The sequence below is a fragment of the Pteropus alecto genome, unplaced genomic scaffold (genome assembly GCF_000325575.1).
Source record: "Pteropus alecto unplaced genomic scaffold, ASM32557v1 scaffold222, whole genome shotgun sequence".
Taxonomy (NCBI): Eukaryota; Metazoa; Chordata; class Mammalia; order Chiroptera; family Pteropodidae; genus Pteropus; species Pteropus alecto.
The window spans coordinates 1,638,481-1,656,095 of record NW_006433716.1 but is presented as its reverse complement, the minus strand read 5'-3'; positions in this window follow the sequence as shown (position 1 = coordinate 1,656,095).

Genomic DNA, 17,615 nt, shown 5'->3' with positions numbered 1-17,615 from the left:
TTTTACTTCAAAAGATGTTATTAAATTTGAACAAATTTAAATTAAAAAAAAAATTATGCCCTTCAGCTCTTTCTTATTTAGTCTGTTCTCAATGGAGCTATCAGAGTTATTCTGGTGAAGCATAGACAGATTATATCATCCATCTGTTCAAACCATCCAACGGTAGACTCTATCATAGTGACTTTTTATCCAAACCTGGACACTTGAGAGCAAAAACCTTAATTATTACACCAGAACAACAGGCATAAACTGATGTAGTCACCTTAATTACAAAATCTTCTATACCCCCCATTATTTCTCTGACCCCATTGTCCTCTCCTAATTATGCTTTTGTGATTAACTGGTGTTCCTGCTTTTTTTGAGCAAATCCATAAAACTTCTATCACAGGGTTTTTGCAAAGATTGCTTCCCCCTGCTTGGAATTCTATTCCCACAAATTTTCATGGTGTACTCTTATATTACCTTGAAGTCTGTACTCCAAAGTCACTTTCTCAATAATGCCTTCTCTGACCATTCTATCTAAAATTTCAGTATCCCTTCTCTAATATTTTATATCTCCTTTCTCTGCCTTGTTATAGGCATTTATTTATATATTTATCAATTTATAATAGAATATATATTTTAAGATTTATTTTGCTTGTCTGTATTCTGAATTGGAATATAAGATAGCTGAGGGCAAGTATTTTTATTTATTTTATTGGACATATAGTCATATATCTATAGTTCCTATGATAAACTAGCATTTGATAGGCAATTAATAAATCTCTCTTGAAAAAGTTAAAAAATTATTTTATTTCACTGAAAAATATTAGATTTACTAAATGTTTATGAAAATAAATTTATGAATAGTCAGGCAAGATCTTTGCTACAATAAAATAAAAATCTGTATTTATTCACAGCAATAAAAAAATTGAATATTTGTTATATTAAAATAATATTTTATTTATATCAAAGTCTTAATAAAATATAAATAGTGAACTGGGCAACATTCAGTGATTCTTCATCCTCATATTGGGTTAAATGGATGTTATTTTATTGTTTTTTCTTGCATTTTTTAATTAATGGTTAGGTTGAATATTATTTTTTCATGTTTTTTAAAACATTTGTTTTCCTACGTAAAGAGTGCTGTCTTGTTGGTCCTTTTTTTTTATTTGGTTTTAGTGATTTATATTTTTTTTCTAAGAAATTATAAGAAGCTTATTCATTGTGATTTCTCTTATCCTACTGTAAAGAGTATGTAGCAGCATTTTACAAAGTTTAAGTGGAAAAATGTAAGGATTCAAATGTAAGCTTACTATCCTAATTATGGATTTGAAGCCAGCACACTGAGTTTGAATTTTAGAACCATACTAACATCCTATATGATTATAAGACCTTTGAATAAAATCTTTAAGCATTAGGACCTTCCTCACATGGTTATTATAAAATGGAATGAAATTATGAATTTTAAGTTCTTAGTGCTACACTGTCATTTATTAACTATGTAGTAAGCTGTCAGTTTTTAAGGTAATCTATTATTATTAGGCTTTCTTATTATTGGTCATCAACTTTGTCCAATAATTTCCATATGCATACATATTTGCATGTTTACTATGATGAAGTATATTCAATTTTATATCGTGTATTTTACTTAATAGCATGTCATCAATAAGGTTAATGTTGCAACATAATATGCATAATTGTAATTTTAATGAAATGCATATTCTATCTAGTGATGGTATAATAACTTATTCAAATATTAGACTAATATCATGCAATTAATTAAAACACTTTTTAACATGCTGATCTAATAGAGTATAGTAAGAGAGGCCTGACATAAACTCATGATAGGTATACAAATATGTTCATAAAGCCTTTTAGGAAAGCAGGTTTGGAAAGATATCAAAAACTTTAAACATACTCATTCTCTTTGACCCAGCAATTCCATTTCTGGGAATCTCTTCTGAAGAAATCATCAGAAATGAGGACAATGATTTATGTACAGAGATTTTATCATACCATTATTTATGGCAGCAAACAACTGGAAACAATCCAAATGTCCTACAATAAATGATTATATCATGGTGCAACCATAAAAATAAAGAATAGGCAGCATATTATAAAATATACTTATAAAGAATTTAAAAAATATAAAAAATCTTTGTAATATGTTAAAAGAAAAACAAAACAGATTTTATATTTATAATATTATAACACGTACATAAATACACATGTAAGAGAGATCATAATAGTAGAGTTATCTCTGAGTAGAAGTAATGTTTTTCATCGATTTTCTGCATCTTCAACAATTAATATATATTACTTTAAAGCTAATTTTTAAAGGAAAGTAAAGCTATTGTTAAATTGCATTAAATTACATCTATATTTAGGTGAGAAATTTTGAATGATTCGGCATGCTGTGTTTTGGTTTGACACTGATAGATAGCATGACACTTTTGTTGATGAACATAATACTGCAAAGGCAACATAAGTCCATATCCAACTATTTTCAGCTTCTCTCAGCTCTATGGAAAGTTTCCAAATTGCAATGTTGTAAAAGGAGAATAGAGTTAAAGTCTTATGAAGTTACACACTAATGAACAGTAGCAGCAGGTTCATCCACAATGCAATTACTTGGAAAGTAAATGTACCATATCTAGTTAGTGATATTGTTTAATATTTAATCCTGTGAAACCAAAGCACAGACATTAGAGTTCTATAGCAAACCCTAGAAGCATGAAAATAAAGTATAAAGGTAGCAAATCTTCTACAGAAAAAAAAAATCTATAAAACTTGACTTTATACAGATTGTACATGTGTTGTTACAAAAGGATAAATAGAACTAATTTAGTTCTCATTTTTTCTTCTGTCAGAAATAATTAAAACTAAATTGGGTTCATTGCAGCCTCTACAACTGTCTTCTCAGATTCTGTAATGCCTGACAGTCTACTTAAAAATGAGCGTTATTTAAGGTCAGATAGTTTTGAACATAAATTTATTAAAAATAAGTTTCTAGATACATTAGAAAGATGACTCTTTAGACTTGCTATTATAGGGGTTATTACTTCTGACTTCTCCTGATTCATATTAGAGAAACTGAGGCTTCCATAATATGAGCTCAGTCTCATCAAGGACTTAAACCAACTCCCGCGAAGAAAACAAAGCCCTCTCACCACCATCAATGGTAGAATTTGGAGCTATTGATTCTATTCTCATTCCAGTATATGGTATGTACATGATGAGTCTCCCAAAGAATAGCATGTGTACTCAATTACAGTTTAGGTTTACAGAAATGCCGCATTTGCTTATTCACTATAACTTGATCCCTGTGTCAAATTCTGACTGAACTGCAGTTTCACCTGAACTCAGTTGATTGCCTTAATCTCAGTTATTTTCCTAGAACCCTCACAGCATGCCTAGTTCTCTTTTTCCTGCCTGTAGAGTCTACAGGCTTTTAAAAATGCACTCATATACTTCCTGTAATCCAGTATCAAGCCAGATAGATTACAATGAGTTGAGAGTTTCACCCATAGAGACTAACATACCAGAATTTGGTGTTATGTTCAAAATATTGACCTCCTTTTTATTGCCTATAAACAAAACAGATAAAAACAAAATGTTTTCTTTTAGGAATATTGTCTACCTTTAGTTGTAAACTGCTTCCCCCTCAGTTCAGGCCATGTAGACCTACTTATAGTATTCTCCTTTTCTCAAGAATCCATCTCCCTAGTCACAGGGATTCATTCGAGAAATGACAAATGCCTGCCCTAACATACTCTTTACTTAGGATTTTTCAAATTAGAATTGAAGGAGCCAATTTCACTTAAATGGTCAAAGTAAGATAATGTAATACTCAAAGCTGGCAATAAGTAGACAGCTTTATACTATACCTATAATATAGTATTACAGGTAATATTGATGTCCCACCCACATCCTCTTAGACATTACCATTTCCGTGAATACTGGCTCAGCCTCCATCAGATAACACTTGTATATCTTTGTAGATTTTACTGGCAGTAGGCCCATGTCTGTACACATGTTGGCATGTCAAAAGTGATGAGAAATTAATACTCCATGAGAGCAGCCCTCATTCATGACTGACAGGAGCCCGTAGGTTAAACAACCTAATTCCCTCACTCTGGGTGAGATGACTTGGAGCTGCAAAATCTATACCGTCTCATAGGACTCTAGTTGAATAAACTCCAGTAGTATCTGGTAATGTATCATTTTTATCTTCCTTTCTTCTCTATTTTTTTCCTTTAATCTTTTATAAGAGCCTCCAGGAAATCTTCTAAAAAACCATATGCACTCCAAATACACTACTGGATTGGAGGGTCTGCTTCTGGGGAAACTCAAATAAGACATTCAGGAATATAGAGTAAGTCAGTTTTAAGGAATAAAACAATCGAAGGGATGAGGAGGTCAGATGTAGAGACTCCCTGTGGTACCTAAGTTACCCCCAAATTCTGGCCCATCTCTAAAATTTAGTTTTCCTTTTATTTCTCGTCTATGAACCACAGTAGTATTCTCCCAATACCTACTCTTTCCTCCAAATTGAAAAATTAGTGTTTGATACCTGGTTCTCAAAGAATCTCTCTCTCTCTCTCTATATATATATATAGTAAATATGTTGAGACTGGCTTGGGGAAGGATGATGATATATATATCATCCTAAACTATTGTCCTTGTTGTAGGCTGAATAATGCCACCCCCTCCCCCCGCAAAAAAATCCAAATCCTAATTCCCAGAACTTGTGAATGTTACTTTATATGGACATTAAAAAAAAAAAAAAAAGATTTTGGAGTTATGATTAAATTAAAGATCTTGAACTGGGGAGATTAAGAAATATATCATATATTACATAATGTAATATTTTATGTCAAGTGCAATTGAAAAAAAATTTAATATTTTTTTTAAAGCAGAGAGTGTGTTTAGGGGTAAGTATGACTTTGACCCACCTATATATTAATGGTGCTTCACAAATACAATGTTCAGCTACAAATATAAATTATAATTACAATAAAAAAGAATGGAGATATGATTAAATTGGGGCCTTGAGATAGGAAATTATTCTCCATTATCCAGGTAGGCCCTAAATGAAATCAAATGCATTCTTTTAAGAGGAAGACATAGAGTGTTTCGACCACACCAGAGGCTAGAAAAGCGGATAATGGAGTGATATGGCCACAGTCAAGGAATTTTAACAGCCACTACAAAGTGGAAGAGGCAAGGACAGTTTACCCCTTAGAGTCTCTCAGAGGAGTAAGGCCTGACTGACACCTAATTTTGGCCCAGTGATACTGATTTTGAACTTCTGACCTCCAAAACTGTAAGAAAATAAATTTCTGTTGTTTAAGTCACCAAGTTTGTGACGATTTGTTACAGCAGCTTTAGGAAACTAACACTGTTCCAATTGAGAACTACGGTACAAACCTCATATTTTAGGGACCAGGTCTCTAACCCTGTTTGTACTCTAAGTCCTTTTTCTTACTTTTTCCAACCTCCTTTCCTTCTCTAGCTGTTTATCCACTGAAGTGCTAGACTCAGTCCTTGCGGGATCTCAGGTAAGTCAACCTAAACTGAATTTACAGCAAACCATTTCATTTTATAGACCATTTGCATAATGACTAGTTTACCTAAAGTAGGACCAAACTGTAAAAGTCTAAAAAATTTACTAAATCATTCTATTTCCTCATCAGTAAAGTAGCTATACTTTCCCCTGCTATATATGGTTTCCATAAAGATTAAATCCATTAATGTAGAATGTACTAGAAGAGTATCACATATAAAATGATTACTCCCAAATACTGGGATGTGTTAAATTTGAGGTAGGTATTAAATCACTGTCATAAATATCTCTGGCTATTTCATCTCCTCAATTAATTTAATTATTACAGGAAGATTTAATGTCAGAAAGTTTGCATTACATCCTAAGTTAGTGTTTACTTAGAAATTCTGCATGAAAATGGTGTCAGTAATAAAGTATACGTTTAAATAATAAAGGTAAATTATAAATATTAACAGTAAAGAAAAATTGATGAGGTCATATCTTGCAACTGGCACTATTGTCAGGACAAAAATTACCTGACCCTTCAATGGAAACAGAGTTGAAATCTGACATCTGCAATGTAATATACACATATAGAAATGGCCTCAATCATGGAGTTCATAATTTGCTAGAATTTTCTCCATTCCTGTAAAAAGCACACCCTTTCCACATCTTGTCCATTTTGCTACTAGAATCGCAGCCTACCTTTGTGACTACTACCAAATAGCCAACTTTCATTGCTGCCCTACACACCTACAGGGCTAACATACCTTTTCCTAGCAACCCTCCCTCAGCACAATTTCTTCTCTGAGGAAATGAGTAGAAATCCTTGATAGACTCTTGCCCTTTCTGCTCTCACTTGTGATTTCGCCCAGCTAACATACTCCTTGATTCAGTGAACTCTGGCAGCATTTCATCCAGTAAACTGTCCCTGATAGCCCAATCTAAATTAAAGTCTTCTTTCTCCCTTCTGTTTCATCACTCGAAAATTCCTATTATTGAACTTAGCATGTTATTAAGTGAAAATAGATTAAGACATAGTGCCTAGCCAAGATTAGGGTCTCAATGATTGAATGAATAAATAAACAAGTGTCAAAGCTATTATAAGAGCTGAGTCTACTGCATCTTTTCATAGTAGAAATGTTATAAATGGCGTTAGCTTTTTCAGGGCTTGTCCCCTAAAACTTATTTTGTACAAAATGTCACTGAATTGTATTTTTGCTACACTTTTAATGAAGTAGAAGGAGCCCACATTCATTCTAATATTTAGGCTTTATGCTGTTTGAATTTTCAAGCTAGAAGGCTTTGGAGAAGAGCTGAGTAAAAGAATTACAATAGCAGACATCCTCCCACCCAGAAAAAAAATTTCAAGGGCCAATACAGATATTATAAAATTCGTTTTATAAAATTTAGTCACAGAAATGTTTTTCTAAAAAGGGAGAAAAATTTTTTATTCTTAGCTCAAAGAACTTACTTATACCTATATAAAATATAAGAATGTTTTCGAGCTAAGAATAAAAATATACATATATTATCTTACAAACTCGCAATGTAAACTGTTCACAAAGTCACTGCAGCTATCCAGCTAATGAATGAATTAGACAAGTTTCAATTTTTATTACTTAATCATAGAAATTGTCTAAAAATTTTTTAGCATTCCATTAATTCATATAGTTCATAGAATGCGTGATGTATTAAAATCATTATTTTTCTAACTGTATAGAGGTGTGCATTCCATGTACCAAAATCAGAGGGCCCAAATACACTTTTAACCTGAGGATTAATTCTCCTCTAATACTACAGTAAATAGCTTTTGTTTACACTGTAGATCTGACATTTTTTTATCCCACTATGAGTTGCTAAACTTCATTGTACCTCGATTTATAGATCAATAAGATGAAAACAATAAAAAATAATCTGCAGCGTTGATGTGAAGATTAAAAATGAGATAATACCTCTGATACATGATAGAAATGAAATAATTTTCTTTCAGATTACTAAATAAATATGTTGAGACTGGCTCAGGGAAGGAAGAGAGACTTCAGCAAATTTGGCTGATTCATTACCCTAATCTCTATCAAATTTAGGAGAATTGTGAATGAACATTCATGTTCATATACAACTGTGTAACTCTTGATTCTGCTCTTTAATGTTCATAACTTCCTATCAGCTATTTATTTATGCATCTGCACTATAAGTTCAGAACTAAATTTAAGCAAATGTCAGGAGTGGACAATTGAATCAAGCATCCACATCGGGTCAGCAATCTGTAACCTGCAGGCCAAATCCAGCTTGCTGGCCATCTTATAAGTAAAATTTTATTGGAACACAGCATGCTCATTTATTGACATGTTGTCTATGGATGTTTTTGCACTGCAGCGACAGAATTGAATAGTTGCAACATAGACCATAAGGCCCACAATATTTTTTATTTTGCCCTTTACAGAAAATGTTTGCTGAACCCTGATCTATACAATTCAGGAAAATGAAGCTATACTACAATTGAGAATGACTTTATTTGATTAAAGGAGATAATTCTAAATAAGAGTATTATTTGGAATATACATCAAGGGAGCTCAAGAATAATTCGGTTTCTTGAAACAATTTTTGAGACTGACTATAGATTTCTGCAGTAGTAAAACATGAGTTTCCATGTGGATCACTCAGGGTAAAACTTGACTGATTCAGTTGAAAGGATTTCATCATTTAGGCAGCTAAAATAATAGGATGGTAATCTAATGATTTCGACATGATCAAATTGGGTTGACTATCCATATATTTTCCACAAGTTTCCATAATCATCAAAACTTAGTTAACTGGACAGTAATGGTAACATGTATGTTCCAAAACTGGTATCATAGGTTTACAGTCGAACTAGTAGTTTATTATAAGTCATTCTTATTTAAAGGAATATTTTTTAGTTCCTATTTATGATATTAATAAGTAAATAGATAGATATAAGTAATATATCACTAATTTTTGTGCCCTAATTCCTCTTTCATTAGCTACTCAAAGATTAAAATCTCAAAACTGAGCAATTATGACTGTTCAGTTTAATATCTTTTATATTCAAAGCTCTCAACAAATGTTTTATGATGGAAATACTTCAGAGCTATTGTAATTGATCTACATGGCTAATTCAGGGTGGATTTCCTAAAATTTTCTATGGGAGAATTTTAAGAGTATATATATTCCTAAATATGATACCAACAACACAGAAAAGAAAAAGAAAAATCAAATGTAATCCACCATACAGAGAGATAATTTCGTTAACATTTTTTCTGAACAAGTTTAATATTCTCTTACATTTCTCATCGTGTATCTCTTAGCATCTGTTGTACAAACCACTCGGTCTCTGTGCTGTTTTTTTTTTTTTTTTCAGTTACACTATATTATCTATCAATACACTTATACACCATGATTTTTAGTATTCCAACACAGAAGTATGTTATGTCAGTTTTTAAATTCTCCATCATTATGGTATACTATCTAATGTTTTACTTATTTGCAAGTGTAAATAAAGCTGGGATAGCTGCCAAAGTCTTCTGTGTCCACATCTCTAACTTCTTTGATAGGGCAAATTCCTAGAGTGAAAATACTGGGTCAAGTGTATTTATTTATTCATTTGCTTCCTTATGTGTGGTTTATGTGATAACTACCATTCCACTTTTCTCTGTTTGACTACAACTTTGAATGTTACAAACAAATCAAAAGAGCTATTCTTATAACACCAGAAATACTGTGTGAACTTATTATTCTCATTTATAATTCAGAAATTCAGAGGCCAGAATTTACAAAAATATATATATATATATGCTAGAGAATATTTGCTTTGTCTGTACTGGACCTAAAAAATATTTACTCAAATACATAAAACTACTGTAGTGACTTAAAAATGAGGACTATATAGTATTATTCCACATTTATATTTGTGTATATGTGAGAAGAGTAACAGCAATATGTAAATACTTACATTATGTCTAATATAATGGGAGCCAATCTACTGTAGGAATTAAAATCGCCACAGAAATGGATTGTCATGACTTCCTAAAGGTTATTATATGGAAGAAGAAATGAAATAAATCATAAATATTACTTTACAAAGAATGAATATTTTTAGCTTGAGTTAACTGAAATGGTCTTATGTTTCCTTTAAGGTATTTATTTTCTAAGATTTATAGCATTTATTCTAAAATATTTTTAATACATATCTAAAGTAAAAATTGTCCTGATTTTGCACAGAAAACTAATAAAATGTCTTAATTTTATTTTTAAAATAAGCTACTGTATTGCTTGTTTAGTAAAGTAGCCAAATTCTGATTGCTTTATATATGAAATAGAGGCTATTGTGTATTCTGTAAATTAGATAATGAAATTGCCTACTGTATAAAACAAGATATTTTTCCCTAATCAGCCTGCCTTACCTTACATATTTATAGGTATTATATAAATGTCTAGATTGATATACTTTCAAAAATTATATAAACAAAGGGAAATTTTTATTTTTAATATCTAATCACTAAAAAAAACCACATTAGGTTATTTATCTAATTGTCATCAATTGATAAAATGTGACCCTAACAATTTATAAATGAGCATCATTTGTCTATGTAAAAATCATGACCTGTACTACAAACTGTGATGAATTATTATTTTGGTCATCTAAGAAACAAAAATACTTCTCCTTCCCAGCCCCATTTTCACTTATCTTCTCTCTACTATACCCCATTTGTTGTCATAGTTTCTCCTTGAGGCACATTACCATGGAATATATCTAGTGGAACCAGGAAGATTTTATAGAGAAGATAAAGAAAGGCTAAGACAGTCAAGGACTTGGTTTTGGGCCAAAGGGGTATAGACTCAGAGTAATCAATAAGCCTGGGTGGTCTCTGAAAGACAGCTGGGCACAATAACAGAAAGGAAGCAATATAAGTATTTATTTCTCCAACAATCTTTATTTTGTCGCTGTGTGTATTTTATACACTTAACCCCACAACCTAGGAAACAGTGTCTATATTCCATAAATAAATGTGTTAGTTTTGGCTCATATTTTTCCCAGAGATTTAAGCAATGGACAATGTATCAATTTTTGGAGAACTTTGTGTCTAAAACTGCATAGAGGCTGGGGCTAGGATAGAGTGATAAGTCTTGTATGGCTCTGAATTACCATAATTTCCTTAAAACTTATATAAGTTACATACAGGTAGAGAAATAGTGTATCTATTAATAAGTTTCAAAGACCAAGATACTTACATTCATCAACTATTTAAACTGTTATGGGTTTAAATAACCCATAACAACCTATGAAATAAGTATGACGACTTTTATCTATATTTTTGTAGAGACAATTGAATCACAGAGTATAAAGTGCTAGAATGTAAATCCATGCTGTCTCAGTTATAGATACTAAAAATAGACTTGCAATAACTATAGTTACAATAACAGCTAACATTTATTAAGTTTTCACTGTGCTTAAGAGATGTCAAAATACATTTCATGGATTGACTCATTTAATTCTTACAGCAATCTCTTGAGGTAGGTAGTAATATTATCTTCATTTTACTGATTAAAAAAAAGCACTGAAACAGAAATGTCAAATATCACACCTAGTGCCACGTATCTGTGAAACAACAGAGCCAGAAGAATATATAGGAAGTCCTTCTTTATTTTGTTGTCTGGAAAAACAGTTTATTTCATATAGCATTAAATTAGAGCAAGGAACTCACCCCTTATTTTTTTCCCCCAAATTATCTTGGTTATTATAACATTCCTATTTCTATGTATGAATTTGAAAAACTATATGTGTATGTGTGTGTGTGTGTGTGTGTGTGCATCAGCCTTTAAATTTAGTGAAGATTTATCACACTTTAGCAATTATAAATTTATTTCTATTCCGTTTACATTAAGATTTTATAATTAAAAAATATTACAGAAATAAAATGTTAAGATATTCACTGTGCATCTTTATATTAAAGGCAATAATAGTAAAACAATATCTATATTCCTATTTTGGAAATCATTAATGGAAACATCAGCTCAGTGTTGGCAAAAGATGGTTGCTAGAGTTACCTTATGTCAGTTTGAACTGTATGAGGTTGTCAAAAAAATTTGACCAGTTTTTACTTACAAAATTTAATTTTCCTGTGTTCAACTTAATACTGTGAATAGGGTTTATGCAAGCTACGGAAGATATCCATTGATTTAAATGCAGAACTTGCAACTCTAGCCAAAGCTAAGATTAGTTATGCATTATCGTATCTCACCAAATTTCTCTACCAGTTGATTAAACTTCAATATGTGTAGCTACAACGCTTTTAGCCAATGAATGCTCTGAAATTTATTGAACATGTGTTCCTGGGAATACAAAATATATAACTGTCAGCATTTTATATCAATAAAAGAAAACACACACTATATTCATGGGAACTTTACTAACCATGAAAAGTCAGGTTAAATAAAAGTGTTCAGGATAAGATTTATGTAAGAATTTGTACAAAGCCCAATGATGGATTGATCCCACAGACCTCTTAAAGGTATATTGTATAACTTACTAAATGTTTCTTTTTGAAGATAAAAATACGTATTGAACTAAAAAAGCAGAGGCTGTTAAGAAGAGTAACAGGCATTGGTAGTTATATTTCACATAAAAGTCCAACACATGACATATATTTCCTTTAATTAAAACATGGTAGAATGCTGGAATTTGGTAATCTGTCTCATTATGCTCATAAGCTGAGTAGTAATAAACTTTGCTAAATACTAAGTTTGAGAAAATGCTGTGCAGCAGATGGTGACTATGAGCCTCAAGTCTCTCCCGGAGCTGCAAACAGTACCATCTGCTGCTCTGCTGATTTCTTTTTTGTTCATTGGTATCAAATTTAACGGGGATCACACTTTACATTCTAATTTCACACCTTGACCACAATGGTGGGAGCTCTCCCCCAAAGTAAACTTATTCAATATAATAAGGAATTTCATTCTTCCTTAAAAAAAATATTAGACATGTCTACTCTTCCGTTCATGATAGAGTCAGAGAAACCAATTTTCCTTCTGTTTGAAACAAACTAAAACACCACATCAAATATATGAAAACACTTTTCCAAACACTGGACATCGGGCAACAAAAAATGGATCCCTAAGAAATGAGAAATAGATATTTAACATTTCCCCAGCTTCCTGTTTGACAGAGTTTCCAAGCTAAAACACACAGAGGTAAAGCCTAGATAAAGCTCAGCAGACTTCCTGAGTTAAGAACAGAGATATGAGAATCTGAGAAAACAAGGACAATAAAGACCACAGGAAAAATTACTAGAGAGGAGAGAGCAATGCAGAAAGATAATTCTGGAGATCTGCAAAGGGACCGTATCAAGTATTCAGCAGAGTATTGATCAGTAAACCTGTGTGAAGAAATACCAGTGATGGGGGAAAGAACTGTTAGAAAATATTTAAAGTAGTAATGCCTAGCACTACCATTAGGCTGGAAATAATGCCTATCTATTTCCACAAGTTAGACTGGAAAACTAACAAGTATTAAATGTAAGACCAAATGGACCAAATTTTTTTTCAAATTAACTACTTTCCAGATCAAAACACAAGAATATTTATAGGAATAAAAAATATATATTCAGAACTCAAATAGTTTTAGCTCATGATATCTGCTATACAAACAAAAAATAGCAGGAATACAAAGAAACAGGAAACTAATTAGGAGAAAATTCAATCGATCAGTTAAAACTGGCACAGATATTAAAATTAGCAGATAATAATAAAACAGATCAAACCAATCTCCATATGTTCAAAAAGTAAGCAGAGGCAGTACTTTTAGAGATTAAATGTCTCCCACATAACAGTTTTAAAACTACAAAATTAACTGAATAAATCATACGACTTCTGAAAATTAAGCAAAGTATATGACAATTTGAGAAGTGTTTGTGTTTTTAAATCTGCTTAAAGTAAGAAGAGTGATGATCTGTGTCATTCTTGTCTGAAGCTATATCCCAATATTTCCCAGTAGAGTAGGCAAGGAGCTTTATCATACTGGAATAGACAATGAAGACTACCATATTTTCTGCAAAGGTTGAATGAGACTCACTAAATTTGGAGGAGTAGATGATATATATGGTCAGTGGCATTATTGAGGATCGATAGAAATTATGTAATCTGATATAATATTAGAATGGAAAAAAGATTTAAAATTATCAGAAATCTGTGTAATGCCATCAAGTATGCCAACATATATGGAATTGGAGCCAAGAAGGAGAGGAGCAAGTAAAAATGTTCAGAAAAATTATTTGAAGAAAGAATGCCTGAAATATTACCAAATTTGATGGAAAATATTCATCTACACATCCAAGAAGTTCAATAAGAGGAAGAAAATCAAAAGCCAGGATAAGTACAAAGAGATCCTCTCATAGATATATCGTAATAAAAAAAATTGAATAAAATGGACAAAGAAAAAAATATTTAAACCCTCAAGAAAAAAACAAAAGACTAATTATGTTTAAAGCACCCACAATAAGATTAATATCTGACTTCTCATTAGAAACAAAAACACCTGAAATGAGTAGAATAAAAAAATTAAAGTAGTGTAAGGGGAAAAAAAAGTCAACCAAAAATTCTATATCCAGCCAAACTATCCTTCAGAAGTAAAGGTGAACCAGAGATATTTCCCAAACTACAATGAATGAGAGACTTGACTGCTGGCAGACCTGCTTTACAAAAATTAATAATGTAAATCTTTCAAACTAACATCAGATACTAGAAATGGTTCAAAATAATTAATCAAATTCGCAGAAGAAAATAAAGTGCTGTGTATACAGCTTAATATCAGAGATTCAAAAGATATATAATTTTCTCATTTTTTCTCTTTATTTCTTTATTAGACACAAAATTGCACAGAACAGTATTATATAACACTGTGTTCTGGCGATTCTAATAACAACGATAACATAAAAAATGTAGAGGAAAATGGAGGTAAACTTGAGTAAATTTTCTATATCTTATTAGAAATAAATAATTATAAATGTGCAATATTTTGTTATAAGATGCACCATATAATATTATATCTAAAAATAAATTAAAATATAGTAAAAATATAGTAAAAATAAAATCAACAGAGTAATTGAATTAAAAATGACTTTAAAATAATAATTTTACTAGTAACAAAATGTGCATTTTATAATAATAAAAGGGTAAATACCTCAGGAAGATAAAACAATTATAAATGCATTTTCACCTAATATCAGAACCTCAAAATACAGAAAAAGAAAAACTGACAGAAAAATAAAGAAGAAAAAGACAATTCAATAACTATAATTGGAAGTTTCAATGTCATGCTCTCAATAATTTATAGAAAAACTAGATAGAAAATTAGCAGATATATAAAATACTTGCAAAATATTATTAATCAACTTCATATAAATAATATATAGGATACTCCACTAAATGATACAATAAACATTCCTTTCAAATATATTAAAAAATACTTAAACAATTATTAGTGATTAAAATCTAGCAATATTTAAAATGGGTTATATGCTACAATCAAGTAAAGTTTATGCCAGAAATGTGAAGTAAGATTAACATTAGAAAAGCAATGTAATACACACCATTAATAGACTAAAAGACAAAAAAGTGCATGATTTGTACACTGCAAAAATGCACTAAGAGAAATGAAAGAAGATTTAAATGACGAGACCTTTCATGTTCAAGAATTAGAAGAAACAATATTGTCAGGAAAGCAATTCATTCCAATTTGATTTATAAATTCAATGCAATTTTTATCAAAATCTCAAGAAAACTTTTTGTAGAATCTGACAAGCTGATTCTAAAATGTATATGGAAATGCAATAGACCAAGAATAGTCAAAAAAATTTGGAAAAAAAATAGAAGATTTATACTACTTGATTTCAAAAATCACTGTAAAACCACAGTAATAAATACAGTGTGGTAATAATGCAATTATAGGCATATAGGTCAATGTAACAGAATTGAGAGTACAGAATAAATTGTTGTGATTTAATTGATTTATAATCAGTTAATTTTCAATAAAGGCACCATGACAATTTAATAGAGAAAACAGTCTTTTTACCACATTTTTCTAGGGCAATTACACATCTACATGCATAAATAAATATACATACACTTTTGTTTTTCTAGGAATCATGAAAAAAAATTAGAGAAACCATAGTCTGAGAGAAAATAACTGCAAACCACATATTTGATAATGGACTTACATGCAGAACATCTGAAGAACTCTTACAATGTAACATAAGACAAAAAAAAAAAAAAAACAATTAAAATGGGGGAAAGATTTGAATGGATATTGCATGAAAGAAGGCATACAAATAAGTAGCACCTAAAATGAAACTCTATATTATTAGTCATTGGTAAATGTAAATTAAATACCTAATTTAATTCAGTACATACCTATCAGAATGGATATACCCAAAGACAGACTATACCAAAAGTTGTAGAGAATATGGACAGACTGGAACTCTTATGTATTGCTAGTGGGAATGTAAAATGATACAAGAACTTTTGAAAATAGTTTAGCACTTTCTTAAAAATTTGAACATACACATACTATATGATATAATGATTCCATTGCTAGGTATTTACCAAGAAAAAATTAAGCATCTGTTTATACAAAAATTTTGTACAGCTTTTTAATTGTAGATGTGTATTATGTAAGCTTGTACATAAAAGTTTTATTTTAATATCCTAGAAGTTCAGACAACCCAAGTTTCTATCAATAGGTGAATATATGAATAGATTATGATATATCCAACAATGGAATTCTACTCAGTAATAAAGATAAATGAGTTATAGATACATATAATAACATGGATATATTTCAAAATAATAATACTGAGTAAATAAAGCCAGTCAACAAAGAGTGCATACTGTAGAGTTCCATTTGTATAAAATTCTAGAAAATGAAAAGCAATCTATAGTGACAGAAAACATATTAGTGGTTGCCTTAAGACCAGAAGAGAGTAGTGCAGGTAAGAGGGATTATAATGGCTGAAAGGAAAATTTGAAGATTGATAGATATGTTCATTATTTCAATTATTGTGATAATTTCATATGTATATGTATATATGAATATGAACATGTATATATGTCAAAACTTATCTATTACTATACTTTAAATATATACAGTTTATCATATATCAATTATATCTCAATAAAGCTATTAAAATACAAAGTATAGCTAGAGTTTCATACTGTATACCGAAGTAGTTCAAAAAAGTGAGATAGAATATGGATTTTAGTCATAACTTATTTTTTAGCTGCTGCACCTGCACACTTAAAAGATTTCTTTCACTGAGGCACAGACATACTAATTAAGGACAAATCTTTTTAGATTTAATTGAGGAATGTCTATTTAAAAGGCTGGTCCAACTTTCCCAGAAAATGTAAACACTTTTTCAGAGCAGAGACTGGAAACGTGATAAAAAGGAAAAACTGGCTTTACTTTTTTGCCAGTTTTTCACATTATTTTTGGTAAAGTCAAAGGAAGACCTAATATCAAATATGTAGTTTGAGGAACAGAGACAGTATGGGAATGTGTTTATCTGAAATGAGAAATTTTAAGGAGGCTACTTTCATATAGTATGAAAGTTGGTATTAAATGAAAGATAAAATGTGTTGTGTAGAACACTGTCTCAAGTAATTAGAAGTCTGTGGTCTCCATGGAGCTCTGCTAACTGTCTATTTTAAGCAAGGACACTTAACTTCTCTAAATTGTTTCTCATACAGAACGAGGAATTTTGTCAGATACTGGCTAGAAATATTGTTTAAAATGCTATGTTTCTAGAAACTATCTAGGACATGAATGGTGCATTTCTATTCCTCTTTAAACAATTTTTACAAAATAAACAAAAATCATTTAAGAACTTGAAATGCTAGTTTAAAGAAACTTTAACATGTTAATTGTCATGAAAAATAAGAGGAAGAAAAGGATATCGTCACCTGGACAAAATTACTGTTTTTAAAATAATAAAATTACTCTCAAAAGGAATAGTTTTGTTATTTTAATTATCTTAAATATGATATTATAGGACATAGTGATCTGATTTTGGTT